Source organism: Bos indicus, chromosome 10 (genome assembly GCF_029378745.1).
Source record: "Bos indicus isolate NIAB-ARS_2022 breed Sahiwal x Tharparkar chromosome 10, NIAB-ARS_B.indTharparkar_mat_pri_1.0, whole genome shotgun sequence".
NCBI classification, from domain to species: Eukaryota; Metazoa; Chordata; class Mammalia; order Artiodactyla; family Bovidae; genus Bos; species Bos indicus.
The window spans coordinates 36,947,038-36,966,839 of NC_091769.1; the positions used below are offsets into that span (position 1 = coordinate 36,947,038).

A 19,802-nucleotide genomic window follows, 5' to 3' on the forward strand; every position below is an offset into this window, starting at 1 on the left:
CTGGGAAATCCCATGGACAGAGGAGCCTGGTGGGTACAGTCCTTGGGGTCACAAAAAGAGTTGGACATGACTTAGGGATTAAACAGCAACAATTTCACTTAGCCTGATGCTTCATAGTTCATCTATCTTGTACCATGTGTTAGGATTGGCTGAATAATATTCTATTATATGTTGTCATTTAGTCACTGAGTCACGTCTATTATGTGTGTATATCATGTTTTTTTGTGTATCCACTCATCTGTTGATGGATATTTGGGTGGTTTCTACCTTTTGGCTGTTGTGAATAATGTTGTTATGAACGTGGGTGTATAAACATCTCTTTGAGTCTGTGCTATCAATTCTTTTGAGTATATAGAAGTTTTGATAGAATTGCTGGATCACGTGGTAATACTGTTTTTAATTTTTTGAGGAACTGCAGTAGCTTTATCATTAAGACTTGAGTTTTTTTAAAGTAAACCTTTTGGCGAATGATCTTAGATTATAGAAAAGTTGTAAAGATTATAACAGAGATTCTGTATACTCCTCACCCAGTTTCTCCTAATGTTAATCTTACCTTACGAGGGTACCTTTGTCAAAACTGAGAAACCGACATTGATATATTACTATTAGGTAAATTCCAGGCTTAATTTGGACTTCATTAGTTTTCCCAATAATGTGCTTATTCTGTTCCTGGATAAACTTGAGGATATTACATTGTATTTATTCTGTATGTTACTTTATTTATTTTTAGTCTATTTTTTTTGTTGTTTTGTTGTTGTTTCTCTAGTACTTAGTACAGAGCATGGTATGTAATAAGAGCACAGTGTTTCTTGAATAAATTATCTCCTTTTAATTTTTCTCTCCTTTTTGGAGGCATGTTCATTAACTGTCCTTCAGGTTTGCTTGACTGATATTTATCCTTGTATCTTTATGTTCCTCTCTGTTTGTGGATAACTTTGATAAAAATAAAATTACAATTAAAGATATTTGGTAAAGAATGACAACAAAAAACTCCAATCAAACTCAGATTCTCCTTTACAAAAGCCACAAAAGTTGATCACTTTTTGCTAAATATATCTGATAACAAGGGAGCTCAGCATGTTGTGAGGAAACTTGTTTCATTGTTGAGTAGTTTTAGAGGTCAAAAGGTTATTCATTATGCTGATTTGAAAACCTTTTGTAGAAACTTCCATTCCAGAACCCTCTAGAGTATATGGAATATTCTTGCTTTCACGACAACTTTCAAGTAATTTCTTTAAATTATCTTCATAATCCATCCCTACATCTTAAATCTTCTAGGCAATGATTAAGAAAATCATCTTTGATTTTGAGACTGATTCTCACTGAATCCTTCCAGATCATGGTTCACTGGCTCCTGACTGTTCTGTGGATGTTGATTTGTTGGTTCTGCTGCAGTTGGCTGTGCTGCCCAAACCTCTACTGCCTGGTGACCTTAATTGGCTACTGATGTTCTTTTGTGATCCTCTCAAGAGCTGACCTCAGTGGTGCCTTTGGGATTATCAGTGTTGACTTTATAGCTGCCCTTATTGGCTCATTCTCTTCTCCTGATACCACTAAAGTTGCCATTAAGTTTCCTAAAGGTTAGCCTCATGCTTTTAATTTCTTACAGCAGATTTACAAGAGATTTGAGAGCAGTTTCTCTGCACTCCGTAGTGTACCCTCACTTAGTGCCAGAGGATTCCTTCCTTGCCAGTAGTCCACTGGAGTGTTTTGATACAGCTCATGTACCTCTACTCTTCTGTCTCTCACCACATTAAGAATTCTCTTTTTTTAGCTGAGGTTTTGCCTGGAGTGATTGGATATGACCTGCTTCCTTATTATTTAAGCATGTTAGTTCTCATTCTGGGATCCTACCGTCAGCTTTAAAGTACTCCTGCAGAGAATTCCCTGGTGGTTCAGTGGTTAGGACTCAGCACTTTCATACTAGCTTGGCACAGCTTAAAAAAAAAAAAAAGCCCTCCTGCAAACTTAACAGCTTATTGCCTACCTTGCCCAAATTCCTCTGGAGAGGGAATTCACTCCCAGCCTAGTCCTTTGTTGCATTTACAGCAAAGGCTGGACATAACATGTGTTGGAAGAATGGAGGAATATTAAGTAAATTGTGATGTTAAAAGTGAAAAACACATATTAAAGTTTGGAGCAACTTGCAAAGTATGTTTTCAAAAATAATGTTAAATGAAGAGTAGAACCAAAAGTGCAGAGATCCTGCTTTAAAGGAGGATCTTTATTTATTGATTGATTTTTTTCATCTTTCTATCTTCTTTTTTTTTAAATTTTATTTTATTTTTAAACTTTACAATATTGTATTAGTTTTGCCAAATACTGAAATGCATCTGCCACAGGTATACCTGTGTTCCCCATCCTGAACCCTCCTCCCTCCTCCCTCCCCATACCCTCCCTCTGGGTCGTCCCAGTGTACCAGCCCCAAGCATCCAGTATCGTGCATCGAACCTGGACTGGCGACTCGTTTCATACATGATATTATACATGTTTCAGTGCCATTCTTCCAAATCTCCCCACCCTCTCCCTCTCCCACAGAGTCCATAAGACTGATCTATACATCAGTGTCTCTTTTGCTGTCTCATACACAGGGTTATTGTTACCATCTTTCTAAATTCCATATATATGCGTTAGTATACTGTATTGGTGTTTTTCTTTCTGGCTTACTTCACTCTGTATAATAGGTTGCAGTTTCATCCATCTCATTAGAACTGATTCAAATGTATTCTTTTTAATGGCTGAGTAATACTAAAGGAGGATCTTTAAAAAAAGATGCCTTAAAAAAAACCCCAAACCCTATAAAAATATATACACATGAATATAGAAATTCAGAGTAATACAAAGTCATGGTGAGTCGTAAGACTGTAGGTATCAGAAATTATTTATTGATTTTTTTGTGTTTTCCATTAGAATGCAAGCTCTAAGAAGTCAAGAGTCTAGACTGGTCTGTCCTAGAACAGTGCCTGGCCTGTAGTAATTTTCAATAAATAATGTTGATTGTTTAATGAATTAAAATTTGAAATTTCATTTTGATTGTTTTATTGTTTAGTGCTATAGTAATGCTTGTGTGTGTGTGAGTCATCTGTCACGTCTGACTCTCTCCATGGAATTCTCCAGGCAAGAATACTGGAGTGGGTTGCCATTCCTTTCTCCAGGGGCTCTCTCAACCCAGGGATTGAACCTTGGTTTCCCGCATTACGGGTAGATTCTTTACCATCTGAGCCATGAGGGAAGCCCTATAGTAATGTTTGCTGCTACACGCTTCAGTCGTGTCCGACTCTGTGCGACCCCATAGACAGCAGTCCACCAGGCTCCCCCGTTCCTGGGATTCTCCAGGCAAGAACACTGGAGTGGGTTTCCATTTCCTTCTCCAGTGCATGAAAGTGAAAAGTGAAAGTGAAGTCGCTGAGTCTTGTCCGACTCTTAGCGACCCCATGGACTGCGGCCCACCAGGCTCCTCTGTCCATGGGATTTTCCAGGCAAGAGTGCTGGCGTGGGGTGCCATTGCCTTCTCCGATAGTAATGTTTATTAAAGTTAAAACAAAAACAAAAATTAAAAAGAGAATTCTCAATGATTTCAACCTTTTAAAAATACATTATAGTATCTGAATATTCTTCCCACCCTTGTTGGCCTTCTTTGGTCCTCTTAAAAAAAGTGGTGCTCCAAACAGGATATACTAGTACAGATTTTGACAAGCCAGCCCAGCGAATAGAGGAATATTTTCTTCTCAGGTTCTGGTAGAAAGTATACACAGAAGAACTGTACAAAAAGGATCTTATTGACCAAGATAACCATGATGGTGTGATCACTTACCTAGACCCAGACATCATGGAGTGCAAAGGCAAGTAGGCCTTAGGAAGCATCACTACAAACAAAGCTAATGGGAGGTGATGGAATTCCAGCTGAACTTTTTGAAATCCTAAAACATGATGCTGTGAAAGTGCTACACTCAATATGCCAGCAAATTTGGAAAGCTCAGCAGTGGCCACAGGACTGGAAAAGGTTCTTTTTTATTCCAATCCCAAAGAAAGACAGTGCCAAAGAATGTTCAAACTACCGCACAATTGCACTCATCCCACACACCAGCAAAGTGATGCTCAAAATTCTCCAAGGTAGGCTTCAACAGTATGTGAACTGAGAACTACCAGATGTTCAAGCTGGATTTAGAAAAGGCAGAGGAACCAGAGGTCCAATTGCCAACATCCAGTTGATCATAGAAAAAGCAAGAGAATTCCAGAAAAACATCTGGTTTATTGACTCCGCCAAAGCCTTTGACTGTGTGGATCACAACAAACTGTGGAAATTTCTTCAAGAGATGAGACTACCAGACCACCTTACCTGCCTCCTGAGAAATCTGTATGCAGGTCAAGAAGCAACAGGTAGAACCAGACATGGAACAATGGACTGGTTCCAAATTGGAAAAGGAGCCCATTAAGGCTGTGTATTGTTACCTTGCTTATTTAACTTATATGCAGAGTACATCATGTGAAATGCCAGGCTGGATGAAGCACAAGCTGGAATCAAGATTGCAGGGAGAAATATCAGTAACTTCAGATATGTAGGTGACAACACCCTTACGGCAGAAAGTGAAGAGGAACTAAAGAGCCTCTTGATGAAAGTGAAAGAGAAGAGTGAAAAGCTGGTTTAAATCTCAGCGTTCAGAAAACTAAGATCATGGCATCCGGTCCCATCACTTCATGGCAAATAGATGCGGAAACAATGGAAACAGTGACAGATTTTATTTTCTTGGGCTCCCAATCTCTTCAGATGGTGACTGCAGCCATGAAGTTAAAAGACGCCTGAACCTTGGAAGAAAAGCTATGACCAACCTAGACAGCATATTCAAAAGGAGAGACATTACTTTGCTGACAAAGGTCTGTCAAAGTTGTGGTTTTTCCAGTGGTCATGTATGGATGTGAGAGTTGGACCATAAAGAAATCTGAGCACCAAAGAATTGATGCTTTTGAACTGTGGTGTTGGAGAAGACTCTTGAGATTCCCTTGGACTGCAAGGAGATCCAACCAGTCCATCCTAAAGGAGATTAGTCCTGAATATTCATTGGAAGGACTGATGCTGAAGCTGAAGCTCCAGTTCTTTGGCCACCTGATGCGAAGAACTGACACATTGGAAAAGACCCTGATGCTGGGAAAGATTGAGGGCAGAAGGAGAAGGGGATGACAGAGGATGCGATGGTTCGATAGTATCACCGACTCAATGGATATGAGTTAGAGCAAGCTCCAGGAGTTGGTAATGGATAGGGAAGCCTAGCATGCTGCAGTCCATGGGGTTGCAAAGAGTTGGACACGACTGAATGACTGAACTGAATGGCGGGAGTATGGTTTATTAAGTGAAAGTGAAAATCTCCCAATCGTGTCCGACTCTTTGTGATCCCATGGGCTATACAGTCCATGGACTTCTCCAGGCCAGCATACTGGAGTGGGTAGCCTTTCTCTTCTCCAGAGGGTCTTCCCAACCCAGGGATTGAACCCAGGTCTCCTGCATTGCAGGCGGATTCTTTACCAGCTGAACCACAAGGGAAGCATGGTTGAATAAGTTGTGTCTTAATATAGGTGCTAGGGCTTGCCCGTGGTGTTGTTAATGTATAAAACCCAGATGTTCTGCCTATTTTTCTTGAGCAGTGACTCCAGGAAGTTGACAACTAAGTGGATGTTGTACACAAGCTCATAATCTGTCATCTTCATCAACAGCCACTGCCACACATAGCACCTTCTTCATCTGGAGCTTGATCATGGACTTTACTTCATTAACTTGGCCATCATATTCTCATTTTGAGTCAGCAAGGAATGAAATTTGCCAGCCTTATTCAGGCCTGGGCCCAGAATTTGTGGGGTCTGCTGAAGACTGAATCAAAAAGGCATCATGCTTCTTGGCCAGCTTCTTGACCGGTTTCTTATTGTTGAGTTGCTTTAGCACCGAAATGACCACATGAGGGGATATCTGCAGCTTTGGCTTATTCACAGTGCTGTCTGTCTCCTAGAACACATATAGAGACCATGGAGCAGGGAGTGGGCTTAAGCCTGACTGTGCCAGAGAAGCATTTGTCCTTCTGAGGGTCATAGTTCTTCAGGCTGACCTGAAGCTTCACCACTCCAAAAACTTCCAGTGTTTGCACTGGTTCCTGTGCAAGACTTCCCACGCTAACTCCTAGAGGCTGTATGGGGAGACTTTGCAGCTCAGGGTCCTTTGTGTTAAAATAACTAGAAGAGAGCCACACCTCCATTTTTAGAGTTTTTTTTTTTTTCAGATGTGTCCCACTGTTGATTGACTTAGGTTGAATTTACTTTGTTGGTATTTAAAACTTTAGTTTTGTTAACACATTGTAACAATTTCCAGGTCTTTCCCAGTGAGTATTTACCTGCTGATAGAACTGACCAGCTTGCCTCTCATATATTTTTATTTTCCCTGTCTAGCTGTGCTGGAAGTGCTAAGTAGCAAAACATTCAAAAATTGGGCAGCCAGAGAATAAAAGAAGTAAAACCTCTACAAAGTCTGCACATTTTCTAATTATCCTCCAGATAATTTAGTGATTATTATCCATTTACTAGGTGTGTTCTTCAGAATTCCTGAAGTGGCAGGAGGTTAAGTACTTAGATAAAAATCAGAAACTGACCTCTTGGCTTTGTCTTCAAATAGTATTAAAAATCTGTTTTTTTCCAGGAAGGTGTGCCATTGCAGTCTTACCATTATTTTCCAGATGCTTATCAACTGCCAAGAGCCCTTCATTTTTCATGGTCTTCATTGGCTCTTATATTCATGGGCCAGGAGTTGGCAAATTTTTTCTGTAAAGGTTCAGATAGTAAATATTTTATACTTTGTGGGCCTGAGGGTCTCTGCCTTAACTCATCTATGCTGTAGTATCATAAAACCAGCCATAGACAATTCATAAGTGAATGCATGTGATGGTATTCCAGTAAAACTATTTACAAAAGTAGACATCAGGCCTAGTAGAGTGATGACCCCTATCATACACCCACCACATTCACCATCATTAAGAAGATAGAATAGTAGAACTCTATGGTGGAACTCATTTTCTTTTGAAAGGCCTGGAATCTTTGAAGAACTTGAAGGGCTTCTAACTTCCAATATTCGTTTTTTGAAAAATCCTTTGCTTTTCTAATTTATTGATCCTTTATTTAAAAACTAATCATTTCCTGGCTTCCCGCCCCCGCCAGTCTTCTCCTGGTTCACACTACTTTCTGTGTGCCTCTTAAAAGTTACTTAACTTCTTCCACATCAGTACAATGGAGATAATAATATCTACTTTAGGCTTGCTGTGAGAATTGATTAGATAAGAATGTAAAGTGCTGGAGACAATGCTTGGCATATAATAGGCAGTTAGTAAGTATTTGCTGCAATTATTGTCAACATTATCATCATTTTGCAAACTGAAATGCCCTTCTCAGTGTTTTTGACAACCTGTTACTACCTCCTGGTACAACCCTTATGGCAGAAAGTGAAGAGGAACTAAAGAGCCTCTTGATGAAAGTGGAAGAGGAGAGTGAAAAAGTTGGCTAAATCTCAACATTCAAAAAACTAAGATCATGGCATCCGGTCCTATCACGGCATGGCAAATAAATGGGGAAACAGTGGAAACAGTGACAGACTTTTATTTTCTTGGGCTCCAGAATCACTACAGATGGTGACTGCTGCAGCCATGAAATTAAAAGACGCTTGCTCCTTGGAAGAAAAGCTGTGACAAACCTAGATGTTACTTTGCCGACAAAGGTCCGTCTAGTCAAAGCTATGGTTTTTTCCAGTGGTCATGTATGGATGTGAGAGTTGGACTATAAGGAAAGCTGAGTGCCAAAGAATTGATGCTTTTGAACTGTGGTGTTGGAGAAGACTCTTGAGAGTCCCTTGGACTGCAAGGACATCCAACCAGTCCATCCTAAAAGAAGTCAGTCCTGAATATTCATTGGAAGGACTGATGCTGAAGCTGAAGCTCCAGTCCTTTGACCACCTGATGCGAAGAACTGACACATTGGAGAAGACCCTGATGCTGGGAAAGATTGAAGGCAGGAGGAGAAGGGGACAACAGGAAGATGAGAAGGTTGGATAGCATCACTGACTTGATGGACATGAGTTTGAGCAAGCTCCGGAAATTGGTGATGGACAGGGAAGCCTGGCGTGCTACAGACCATGGGGTTGCAAAGAGTTGGATACGACTGAGCAACTGAACTGAACTTCTATCTCCTGGAACTGTGGGGTACCTATGGTGTGAAGTCTTGATTTCATAGAGAATGTGTAGGATAGCTTGAGGTGATGCTCAGGGCTTTAGGATTAAGGAGTGGGAATGGAATAGTCTGTGTCCCTGAGCCTAAGATAGAGGTTGAAGCCCATAAGAATTTCATCCCAAATTGCATTCACTAAGTTTGGATGGAGAGGTCAGAGTCCATATGTACCTTTCTTCACCTAGGTGACTCCTTATCAGGATTATGCATGTTAGTATCAATCAGCTTGTTTTCCAAGCTGTTAACTGTATTTATATTTTCAAAATGAAAGCTTTTCAGCACTGAAGATTACTTTTCAGTTCTTTTTAAAGTGTTATAACTGCCTTTTTAATTTTAAATAGTTCTAGTTCTTGGAAACCAGCATTTTATATTGCCAGTAAGAATTTAAGATAATTAGATCAATAGAGCTAACCAGTATTGATACCATTTTGAAGTAGTAATAGATTTGATAACAGATTTTTCCAGATTGAAATGTTCATGCAGAAGCATACTTTATTTTCTCAAATTCTCCTTAATTTCATTTTTAGAGAATACTCTGCCTTCTGAGTGGCACGCTAGTAAAGATGTGGCTAGCAACAGACATTCTTGTGTCATCTTTATGGGAAATAGGGAATCATTGTAAAAGTCATCAATTATTATTTGTTTAAGCATTTTTATTTTTGATGAGCCTAAAAATTGCATGAGATATACTTGTTTTTCCTCAGAAAATCAGCCTTAATTTAGCTGTTTATTTTACTAGTGTATGGTCCAACATGATAGGAATTCATTCTTACTCTGTGAAAAATAGCTTACCCTTAAGGCTTACTTAGGAGAAGGCAATGGGACCCCACTCCAGTACTCTTGCCTGGAAAATCCTATGGACGGAGGAGCCTGGTAGGCTGCAGTCCATGGGGTTGCTGAGGGTCGGATACGACTGAGTGACTTGACTTTCACTTTTCACTTTCATGCATTGGAGAAGGAAATGGCAACCCACTCCAGTGTTCTTGCCTGGAGAATCCCAGGGACGGGGGAGCCTGGTGGGGTGCCGTCTATGGGGTTGCACAGAGTCGGACACGACTGAAGTGACTTAGCAGCAAGGGTTACTTATATGCCACACATTGTGTTAGGTACCATTATCTAATTTAAGCTTCTAGGTGGTCTCTTCCTCTTGACTTTGTTCTCTTACAGTATATTCTTAATATAACAGCTAGAGGGATGGTGTTAAATCAGAGATGCTGTTAAAGTCAGATCACGTCATGCTTAGAACTCTATAGTGGCTTCCTTTTTTTGCAGAATAAAATCTTTATAGTGGCCTATAAGGTTCTATATGATCTGATCCCCTCTTAGTTCTCTGACTTCATCTTTTACCACTTACCCCATTCTCTGCTCTATTTCCTTAGCTTCCTTGCTTTTCCTTTATCAAGGCTTCCCTGATTGCTCACATGGTAAAGAATCTGCCTCCAATGCAGGAAACCTGGGTTTGATCCCTGGGTTGGGAAGATCCCCTGGAGAAAGCAATGGCAACCCACTCCAATATTTTTGCCTGGAGAATTCCATGGACAGAGGAGCCTGGTGGGCTATAGTACATAGGGTTGCAAAGAGTTGGGCACGACTGAGCGACTAACACTTTCACACTTTGTAAGTCCAAGGTTTTCAGCTTAAATATCTACCAGTCATTGAAATAGAAAAATCTGGAGGGACTTTGGTTTTTGAAGGCAAGATGAAGTCTGAGGTGGGGACAAGATATCCAGATGGTATTGTCCAGTAGGCAATGGGAGATGCATAACTGCATCCTATGAAAATGGTTAGGACTGGAACTGTAATCCTTTTTTGTTTTTTTTTTAAACCTATGGGGTAACATACATATAGAAAAATGCACATATCATAAATACAGAACTGTTGAATTTTTACAAAATGAATGTACCCTTGATGTAGCACCTAAATCAAGAAAGAATTATTACCATCATTCTTGAAGGCCCCTGGTGATGAACTATAATGTTTTAATTGGCATTTGTTCTGTGTCTTCTTTGATTGTAAACACTTTGAGACAAGGACCATACCTGTTTCACGTATCATGGTAGTTTAGTAAGGTGATTTTTGTTGATGATTGCTCAGAGGAGTCTTACTTTCATTAGTCATCCCAGGGTGAGGAAAGTGTTTTCTCTAGAACTGTACTCATAGGACTTTCTGTTGATTCCAGCCAGTCTTTGTTGTTTTCCATGTCTCTGAACTCCTACAGTATTAAATGTCTGCACTTCATTTAATACTTCATCTGTGCTATCCGTGGTTCTTTAGTTTTTACCATGTGTTCAGTTCATATCTCTATTAGAAAATAAGTTCCTTGAGGTTGGGAGCCTTGTCATATACTCCTCCCTCCCTCCTTCTGTCCTTAAAATAGGATTTACTGTGGCTCTGATTGTACACATGTGAGGTGTGCCTGGCCAGGCCAGCCTGGCTCACATGGCTTGTATAATACATACATCTCTGGGGCCTGCTCTCTGTAACTGGGAAGTGCCCACCCCAAGGGTTCAGTCCAGCTTCACAAGGTCCTTGGCCACCTTTTTCTCAGTGTGGTTGGCCTCCACCTCCTGCTGATATTCCTTGTGATTCTTCTAGGCTAGCTCAGTCTTTGCCTATCGGCTCTCAGTCTCTAGGTCCTCCCAGTTGTCATCAATACCAAGAGTCTGGTCTTGGCTGGGCACCAGCTCTTGATGTGCTGACAGGGCAGCAAAGGGATCACCTTTGTCTCTAAGCTCTGGTCTACCCCAGTTATACTCACTGGCCAGCTGTGCATCCTCAGGGACAGCTCTGGGAGATGTGCTCCTGCCAACTTTGCTCCCATGAGCCCTCAGCTTCCCAACTGTTTCATTCTGACTCTGGGGATCTGTGGCTGGATTGTTGCTCTGCCCAGCCCAGGCAGAGTACTGTACTGTACTTGGTACTCAGTACTGTAGCAGTCTTGCTTGGTCGACACACATTTGATCTCCTACTCGAAGCCGCCCCAGGCTTCGTCCTCCCAGCACTGCTGTCCTCTTCTGTATCCTTGCCCTCCTCTTTTGTGTCTCCCAGTGGCCTGAGGTCGTGGGTATGGCAGGCACGGGGTGGGGTCTGGGGCAGGATGTCCCTCAGGCACAAGTCTCTGGGGGAGGTTGGTCTTGGCTTAAGCCATGGGGTATGCGTAGATCAGTATAGAAGTGAGTGACGTGACTCCTGTCATGGCCCAGCCTGCCCAGCTGGCTACGTGAGAAATCCACTTTGGCCAGCTGTGTGGGGTCCTCTGACACAGATTCCAGTTTGGACAGGCAGCTTTGAATGGCCTTGAAGGCCTCATCCTGCGTGGATTTCTCAGAACCCACAGTGAGGCTGCAGAGCACAGGCAGGGAGGATCTTGTGGGCTTAATTGTTCATCGAGTGAAAGTTATGGGTGGCAGTGAAGCCCAAAACACCTGTGACCTGAGATGATGCAAATAGGTCCTTAGTGGCCACCTAGAGGCAGAGGTGAGGCCCCTGTGTCTTGTGCTGGTATTGAAATAGGAGCTGATTTTGCCCAGGCAGATGGTGTTGCAGCTGATGGGGCCCTGTTTGTCCTTGGCCTGCAGCTGCGCAAAGAGCTTCATCAGCTCCACAGTGAGGTTGTCCTTGTTCAGCTTTGGGGCCAGGAGCAGCATGGACTTGACCATCTGCTCCTAGGGATCATGGAGAGTCTATTCCTACAAGGTTGCCACGTAGAAGTATCATAACCAGGGAGAAGCAAACATGCTGTGTCTTATTTCAGGGACTGTTCCTTTCGTTGAAAATGATTTTTAAAAAAATTTATTTTACTTTGTTGTTGTGTGCAGACTTTCTCTAGTTGCAGCGAGCAGGGGCTACTCTTTGTTGCGTTGTGATTGCAGAGGCTTCACTGCCCCACCGGCTGCACCGCCACCACTGGCTTCTCATCGCAGTGGCTTCTCTTGTTGCAGAGCTCAGGCTCTAGGTGCGAGGGCCTCAGTAGTTGCAGCTCATAGGCTTAGTTACTCTGTGGCATGTGGAATCTTCCTGGGCCAGAGATCAAACCTATGTCCCCTGCATTGGCAGGTGGATTCCCATCCACCATACCACCAGGGAAGTGCTTCACTAAAAGTGGCTTATCAAATGTATAATTAAATGCAATTTAGCTTTTATGAGATTTTCTACATTCGTTTTTTTTTTTTTTTTTAATTCTTCATCAGAGAGTTCCCTGGTGGTCTAGTGGTTAGGAGTTCAGGCTTTCACTGCCATGGCCTGGGTTCAGTCACTGGTATGGGGACTGAGATCCTGCAAGCTGTGTGGTGGACCAAAAAAAGAGTGTTTCAGACAGGGTTGCTGATAAAAATTTTAGTGCATAAAACCTTTTCTAAATTTCAGGTTGTTTCCCTAAAAGCAATACTTAAGATACATCTTTCTGAGGCAGAGGCTATGAACATTTAAAAGCTATTGATTATAAAAGCTACACATGTTCATTTTAGAACATATGAAGAATACAGAAATAGATGATAATTAAAGTCAGCTGTAATCTTGCAATGCTGTGATAACCAGTGCTTTAACATTTTGGTGAATTCCTTTCTAGAGATATCTATCTATCTGTGTATCTTATGCATTTAAAAAACCAATTGGAGTGGGTAGTGGGTCTTTTCCAAAGAGATTATACTGTTTTATAAATATTTCCATAGGCAAAGTATGCTAATTTTCTGCACACTTGACAGGATTAGGGATGCATTCATTCATCATTCACTGACTAAATGAATGCTTGTTTATAGTGAAACTCTCATGGGATCACACAGAGGCCAGGCCTGAGAGACTAACACTTTCATTTTCATTTGTCTCCATACCTACAGTTAATCTCCTATCATTTTTTTCCTTGAATTTAATTAGGTTTTTGACCCATTAGTCCTCTAGAATTATACCTGTGACTGTCTGTCTCCACATTGTTAGTCTAGTGGTCATTCCTCATTTCACATGATCTGTCAGCAGTTTTGCCACAGTTGATTACTTCCCTGTTCTTGAAACCATTTTTCCATTTGCTTCCAGGACATCACATTCTCCTAGTTCTCTTCCTATATCAGGGTCTGTCCTCCTTGGTGTTTCCTAGTTCCTCCTAATCTTCCTACCTCTCGGTGTTAGAATGCTCCAGGGCTCATATCTTGGTCATTCCCTTTAAAAAAAACTTTGTGGGAGTTCCGTGGTGGCTTTAGGATTCCAGGCTTTTATTGCCATAGCCTGGATTCAGTCAGGAAACTGAATACTATAAGTCCTGTGGCACAGCCAAAAAACCCAACTTTATTTCCTGGTCTCATTTAGTCTCTTACACTGCTGCTGCTAAGTCGCTGCAGTCGTGTCCATCTCTGTGCGACCCCATAGACGGCAGCCCACCAGGCTCCTCCATCCATGGGATTTTCCAGGCAAGAACACTGGAGTGGGGTGCCATCGCCTTCTCTGAGTCTCTTACACTGATGACTTCCAAATTTATACGTCTAGCTTTTGCCTTTTCTCTGAAATATACACTCATATTCAGTTGTCTACCCAACTGTTAGATATCTAACAGGATTTCAAACTTGACCTGCCCAAAACTGAGCCCTGATCTCCTACTGCCCCCAAATCTCCAACTCCCCTGTCTGCGCTCACCTTCCTCCCAGGAGTGAGCAGTTGTATAGTGGTTATGTTGTGGTTGTCTTGCCTTGGCTTCCTTAATTGCCTATGTGATTAGCTGTAGAAGTGGCTCAGAATCAGACAACAGTTAGGCCTTGGGTTTTGGCATACTCAGTAAAGATGAGTGGAGATACTTAGGGACTTTGGTGGACATTAAGAATCCTCCTCCCTCATTAAACTCTCTGACTTCATTTTCTATTATTGTTCCTCTATATCCCTTCTCTTCAGTCCTAATGTCTCCTTGCTATCCCTTTATCCCCCAAACTCCCCGGGAAAGCTCCTGTCTGAGGACCTTCTCCTTTTGCCCTCAATCTTTCCCAGCATCAGGGTCTTTTCCGGTGAATTGGCTCTTTGAATCAGGGGCCAAAGTATTGAAGTTTCAGCATCAGTCCTTCTAATGAATATTCAGGGTTGATTTCCTTTAGGATTCACCTGTTTGATCTCCTTGCAGTCCAAGGGACTCCCAATAGTTTTCTCCAGCATCACAATTCAAAAGCATCAATTATTAGGTGCTCAGCCTTCTTTATGGTCCAACTCACGTCTGTACATGACTACTGGAAAAACCATAGCTTTCTCTTGTGGCTCAGTTGGTAAAGAATCCACCTGCAATGCGGGAGACCTGGGTTTGATCCCTGGGTTGGGAAGATCTCCTGGAGAAGGGAAAGGCTACCCACTCCTGTTTTCTGGCCTAGAGAATTCCATGGACTATAGAGTCTATGGGGTCACAAAGAGTCGGGCACGACTGAGTGACTTTCACTTTGACTAGCCGGACTTTTATTGGCAAAGTTCCTGCTTTTTGATACTCTGTCTAGGTTTGTCATAGCTTTCCTTCAAAGGAGCAGTTCAGTTCAGCTGAGTTGCTCAGTCGTGTCTGACTCTTGGCGACTCAATGGATTGCAGCACGCCAGGCCTCCCTATTCATCACCAACTCCTGCAGTTTACTCAAACTCATGTCCATTGTGTTGGTGATACCATCCAACCATCTCATCCTCTGTCATCCCCTTCTCCTCCCGCCTTCAATCTTTCCCAGCATAAGGGTCGAAAACAAAGACTGTGTAGAGACCATAGAGTTTAGGAAATCATAGGCATATGGTTCGTTCCTTAGGGCTTGGGAATGGAAGAGACCTCACAAAGTGTGTTTAGCTGAAGAGATAAAAGGAGAGGGGGAATGCTGCAGAGGATCAACATGTAGGTAATTTGCAAAAGATGAGAATTAAGTAAAGGAGATTAAGAAGGAAGTCAATGGTAGAAGAATAAGGAGAGGGGGACACAGTAGAGCCCAGGGGTGAAGCAAGTTTTAGGAAGGGTTAAGTGGTCAGTGGTGTCAGATACCTTAGGTTAAAAGCCAAAAACTGAAGGATAAGAACTGAAGAGTGGTTATTGAGTTTGGCCACTAGGAATTCATTGGTGACCTTTAATAAGAAACGTTTTAGTGGAGTGATGAAAGTGTAGTACAGGTGCCTTCAGTTGTAGACTCTAAATGTTTATTAGTGAAAAGATGAGGGAAAGTGGGTCACAGCTTGTGGGACAAATAGAGTTGAGAGAAAAAAGATTTTTTTTTTTAAGAAGGGAAGACTTGAACATATTTATAGAATGAGGAGATGGAGTTAGAGGAAAGGCAGATATTGTGGGTGAGAAAAAGGAGTTAACTGAAGATTCTACAGAAGGTTGGGGGTTTTAGTCTTAAGAGTTTCAGTGGGGATTAGTTTTAGAAAGAAGAAATACATTTTCCTTTATGATGGATAGGAAGGAGATAAGAATGGTTGAAGACAAAGGAGTAGGAGAGAGAGGAGAAAATTTGTAGGCGATGGTACCTGATCGTCGCTTTTAGCTATGGGATTTATAATGAGAACAGCTTAGGTTTTTCATGATGTAAAAGAGCATAAATGCTTACCTTGCCTGTTTCATAGACTTGGTGTGAGTTGAAATGAATATATGTTAAAATGCTTTAGAAACTTAAAATGCTGTACAAATCTGTAGCCTGTTGTTAGTAGTCAAGTGTTGGAGAAAGCCATTTGCTTTGTATAGACTATATAGTTTACTATATCAAAATACTCCAGATAGCAAGAAGGTATAGAGGATTCTGGTGTGTTTGGACCATAATGTTGGGTTCCTGTGTCTTTATCTTGTAAAGAAACCTTTCCAAATATAAATCAGGCATGCATTTTATTAAGTACTGCTGCTGACATTAGCACCTGAAATCATTTAAAATGCTGACAGTGGGAATAATTAAGGGAAAATGTGTGGGAAGAGATCTGCTTAGAAACAAAGTGAATTTTCTGTAGTTTAAGTTTGGCTTGAGATGGCAGTAATTCTACATTCTCATGTGTATCTTCAGCTAGTTCACTTCTCATAACTTTTGAAAAACTAAACTTCAAGTTTATTTATGAATTTTTAATAATTTAGTGCTGCAGACTGATGAATGTTTAGCTCTTTTCTTTTCCATGTGTCCTCATGACACATAGGCATAGTCCTTTTTAAAATCATGTATAGGGAGTTTATCATATGGTACTTAGTAAAAAAAAAAAAATACAAAAGTTTTTCTTTTTGTAAAAAAAAAGTGTTTTCTTAGCACTCTAGATTCTTTTAGAATTTTCATTACTTTGCCCTTGCTTATCATCAGTCCTAGTTTTCTGTTTATGATTTATGGTGTTGAGGACGACTGGAGAAAATCATGTAATTGAACTAATTGTTTCATTACTCATACATGCTGCTTAGTCTAATTTGGTCCTTGAGTTTTGGTTAATTACCATGAATGTTTCATGGGCTATTGACTCATACTCATTCTCTCTAGAGAAGTGCATGATGATGTTTCATTTTGTACCCTTATGCATTTATTCAAATATATTTGAGTGTATGCTGTGTGCTGGCCAGCGTGTTAAAGAGTAGAAAAATTCAGGAGGGAGACAGTAACAGTGTCAAATACAGTACATTGGTATATAAGAAAAAAAAATAAAAGACAGGAAATATACTCATTTGGTGACTAAGAAGTCATGGTGACCTTAAAAGCAGTTTCAGTAGGGGGCTAAGGGTGGAATCCCCCTCACAGTTGGTGGAAGAGTAAATGGCAGGTGATAAAAGAGGCGGGGAAGAAGAGGATAGAGAGAGGCAAAGGGGAAGGAGCAAGAGGTTGTGGACCTGGAACTGTGGTGTTGTGGTCAGGTTCAGAGAATGGGTACAAATCTGAAGTTGCTGCTGAGATATTTAAACGTCCAACCATAGGCTCTGGGTTGGAGGAATCAGGATTTGAGGGACAAGAGGTTTCTGTAAAGTAAGTAAATTAAATAGAGTAAGTAAAGTCTGAGTAAGATTTTTGTGAGCTCTTGGAGTAATCAAGGGAGAGCAGTTTCAAATGATGGTGTGATTCAGGATAAAGAGCCGAAAATAGATGGTTAATATAGAGTTGAGCTAAGAATCCTTGGAACTGAAGAGGTCTGTGCATTCTAGTGGACATTAATTGGATGGGTAATCTTCATGGACACTGAAATCTCCCAAAATTGTAATAGGAAACTTAGTAGAGAAGATTACTTGGAACTGGGCTCCTACGTTTTCAGTGAAGGAGGTATAACTAAGGGATCAGAAGATGCTAGTGATGAGGAGAAGATATATCTTGAATGTGGGGCCATGAAGGAGGGTGATCATGATCTGGAAGCTTCAGTAGAAAGGCAAGTGAATGGCAATCACTTCTGGCTGTGTGGAGATACAGATCACAGTGAAAAGAGAGAACTGTGAGAAAATCTTTATATTCCATTTATAGTTATCATAAAATATTGACTTTATTCCCTGTGCCATACCATATATCCTTCTAGTTTAATTATTTTATACATAGTAGTTTATACCTCTTAATTCTCAACCCCTACTTTATTCCTTCACATAGATAAGCACTAGTTTGTGCTCTGTATCTATGAGACTGTTTTTTTTTTTGTTGTTGTTGTTGTTATATTCACTAGTTTTATTTTTTAGATTCCACATATAAGTGAATATAAGTATTTGTCTTTCTGTGTCTGATTTACTTAGCATAATCCTCTCCAAAGTCCATCAATATTGCTGTAAATGGCAAAGTTTCATTCTTTTTTTATGGCTGAGTAGTATTGTGTGTATGTGTGTGTGTATAACTTTTTCAGCATGTATGTATGTGTGTGTTTGTGTGAAGATATATCACATCTTCTTTATCCATTCATTCCATATTTTGGCAATTGTTAATAATGCTGCTGTGAACATGGGGGTGCATGTTATCTTTTTGAATTAGTGTCGTTTTGTTTTTTTTTTTGTTTTTGGATATATTCCCAGGAGTGGAATTGCTGGGTCATATGAAAGTTCTGTTTTTTAAATTATTTGAGGAACTTGCATTATCAAGTCTGTGTGTGCGTGCATGTATAGTTGCTCAGTCATGTATGACTCTGTGATCCCATGGACTGTGTCCCGCCAGGTTCCTCTGTCCATGGGCTTTCCCAAGCAAGAATACCAGAGTGGGTTGCCATTTCCTTCTCTAGGGGATCTTCCCGACCCAGAGATTGAACCCACATCTCTTGTGTCTCCTAATTGCAAGCAGATTCTTTACCACTGCACCACCTGGGAAGCCCCTGTGGGGTCTGTAGGAAAAGCTAATTTACAAGGCTATTCACTGTTCATTAATAGTTGTTTAGGGCAGTTCTTCTCATTCACAAAAATTTTAGCTCAGAAAATTACAGTAAAATGTTACCACTGCTAAGCCTACTACTTAGTGGTAGGGCAAATCAGGATATTCGTCTTCTATTTCTGACAAAAATTCCTGAAATCAAAGATAGTAAAGTCCATGAGAGGGAAGTTAATCACTGACACTACTAGTTGAATAAAATAAGATATTCAGTTATTTTCTGCAAAGTACCTTCTGATGAATAATGCAGTGAATAACTATAGGCTTTAAACTTCCTAAATTTTCATAAACTTTGTAAATTTGTCCAATTAAGCCCTTTTCTGCCCACGTGTATTTTTACCCTATTGGTTGTAATGCATCCTAGCAGATTCTACTTCAGTTCCGTTCAGTCGCTCAGTCGTGTCTGACTCTTTGCGACCCCATGAATCGCAGCACGCCAGGCCTCCCTGTCCATCACCAACTCCTGGAGTTCACTCAGACTCAGGTCCATTGAGTCGGTGATGCCATCCAGCCATCTCATCCTCTGTCGTCCTCTTTTCCTCCTGCCCCCAATCCCTCCCAGCATCAGTCTTTTCCAATGAGTCAACTCTTCGCATGAGGTGGCCAAAGTACTGGAGTTTCAGCTTTAGCATCATTCCTTCCAAAGAAACACCCAGGGCTGATCTCCTTTAGAATGGACTGGTTGGATCTCCTTGCAGTCCAAGGGACTCTCAAGAGTCTTCTCCAACACCACAGTTCAAATGCATCTATTCTTTGGTGTTCAGCTTTCTTCACAGTCCAGCTCTCACATCCATACATGACCACAGGAAAAACCATAGCCTTGACTAGACAGACCTTTGTTGGCAAAGTAATGTCTCTCCTTTTCAATATGCTGTCTAGGTTGGTCATAATTTTCCTTCCAAGGAGTAAGTCGGAGAAGGCAATGGCACCCCACTCTAGTACTTTTGCCTAGAAAACCCCATGGACGGAGAAGCCTGGTAGGCTGCAGTCCATGGGGTCCCTAAGAGTCGGACACGGACACGGCTGAGCAACTTCACTTTCACTTTTCACTTTCATGCATTGGAGAAGGAAATGGCAACCCACTCCAGTGTTCTTGTCTGGAGAATCCCAGGGACGGGAAGCCTGGTGGGCTGCCGGCTATGGGGTCGCACAGAGTCGGACACGACTGAAGCGACTTAGCAGCAGCAGCAAGGAGTAAGTGTCTTTTAATTTCATGGCTGCAGTCACCATCTGCAGTGATTTTGGAGCCCAAAAAAATAAAGTCTGA

The 19,802-nt window shown here is 41.3% G+C and overlaps 1 protein-coding gene and 2 pseudogenes across 2 annotated transcripts in view; 1 reads left to right on the forward strand and 2 right to left on the reverse strand.

The window, feature by feature from the left end:
- The window catches only part of MGA (MAX dimerization protein MGA), a 148,964-nt gene that overhangs the window by 12,828 nt on the left and 116,334 nt on the right, over positions 1-19,802 (forward strand). The window lies entirely within an intron of this gene.
- LOC109564335 (large ribosomal subunit protein uL1 pseudogene) lies at positions 5,566-6,242 on the reverse strand (annotated as a pseudogene).
- On the reverse strand, positions 10,654-11,958 carry LOC109564336 (N-terminal kinase-like protein; annotated as a pseudogene).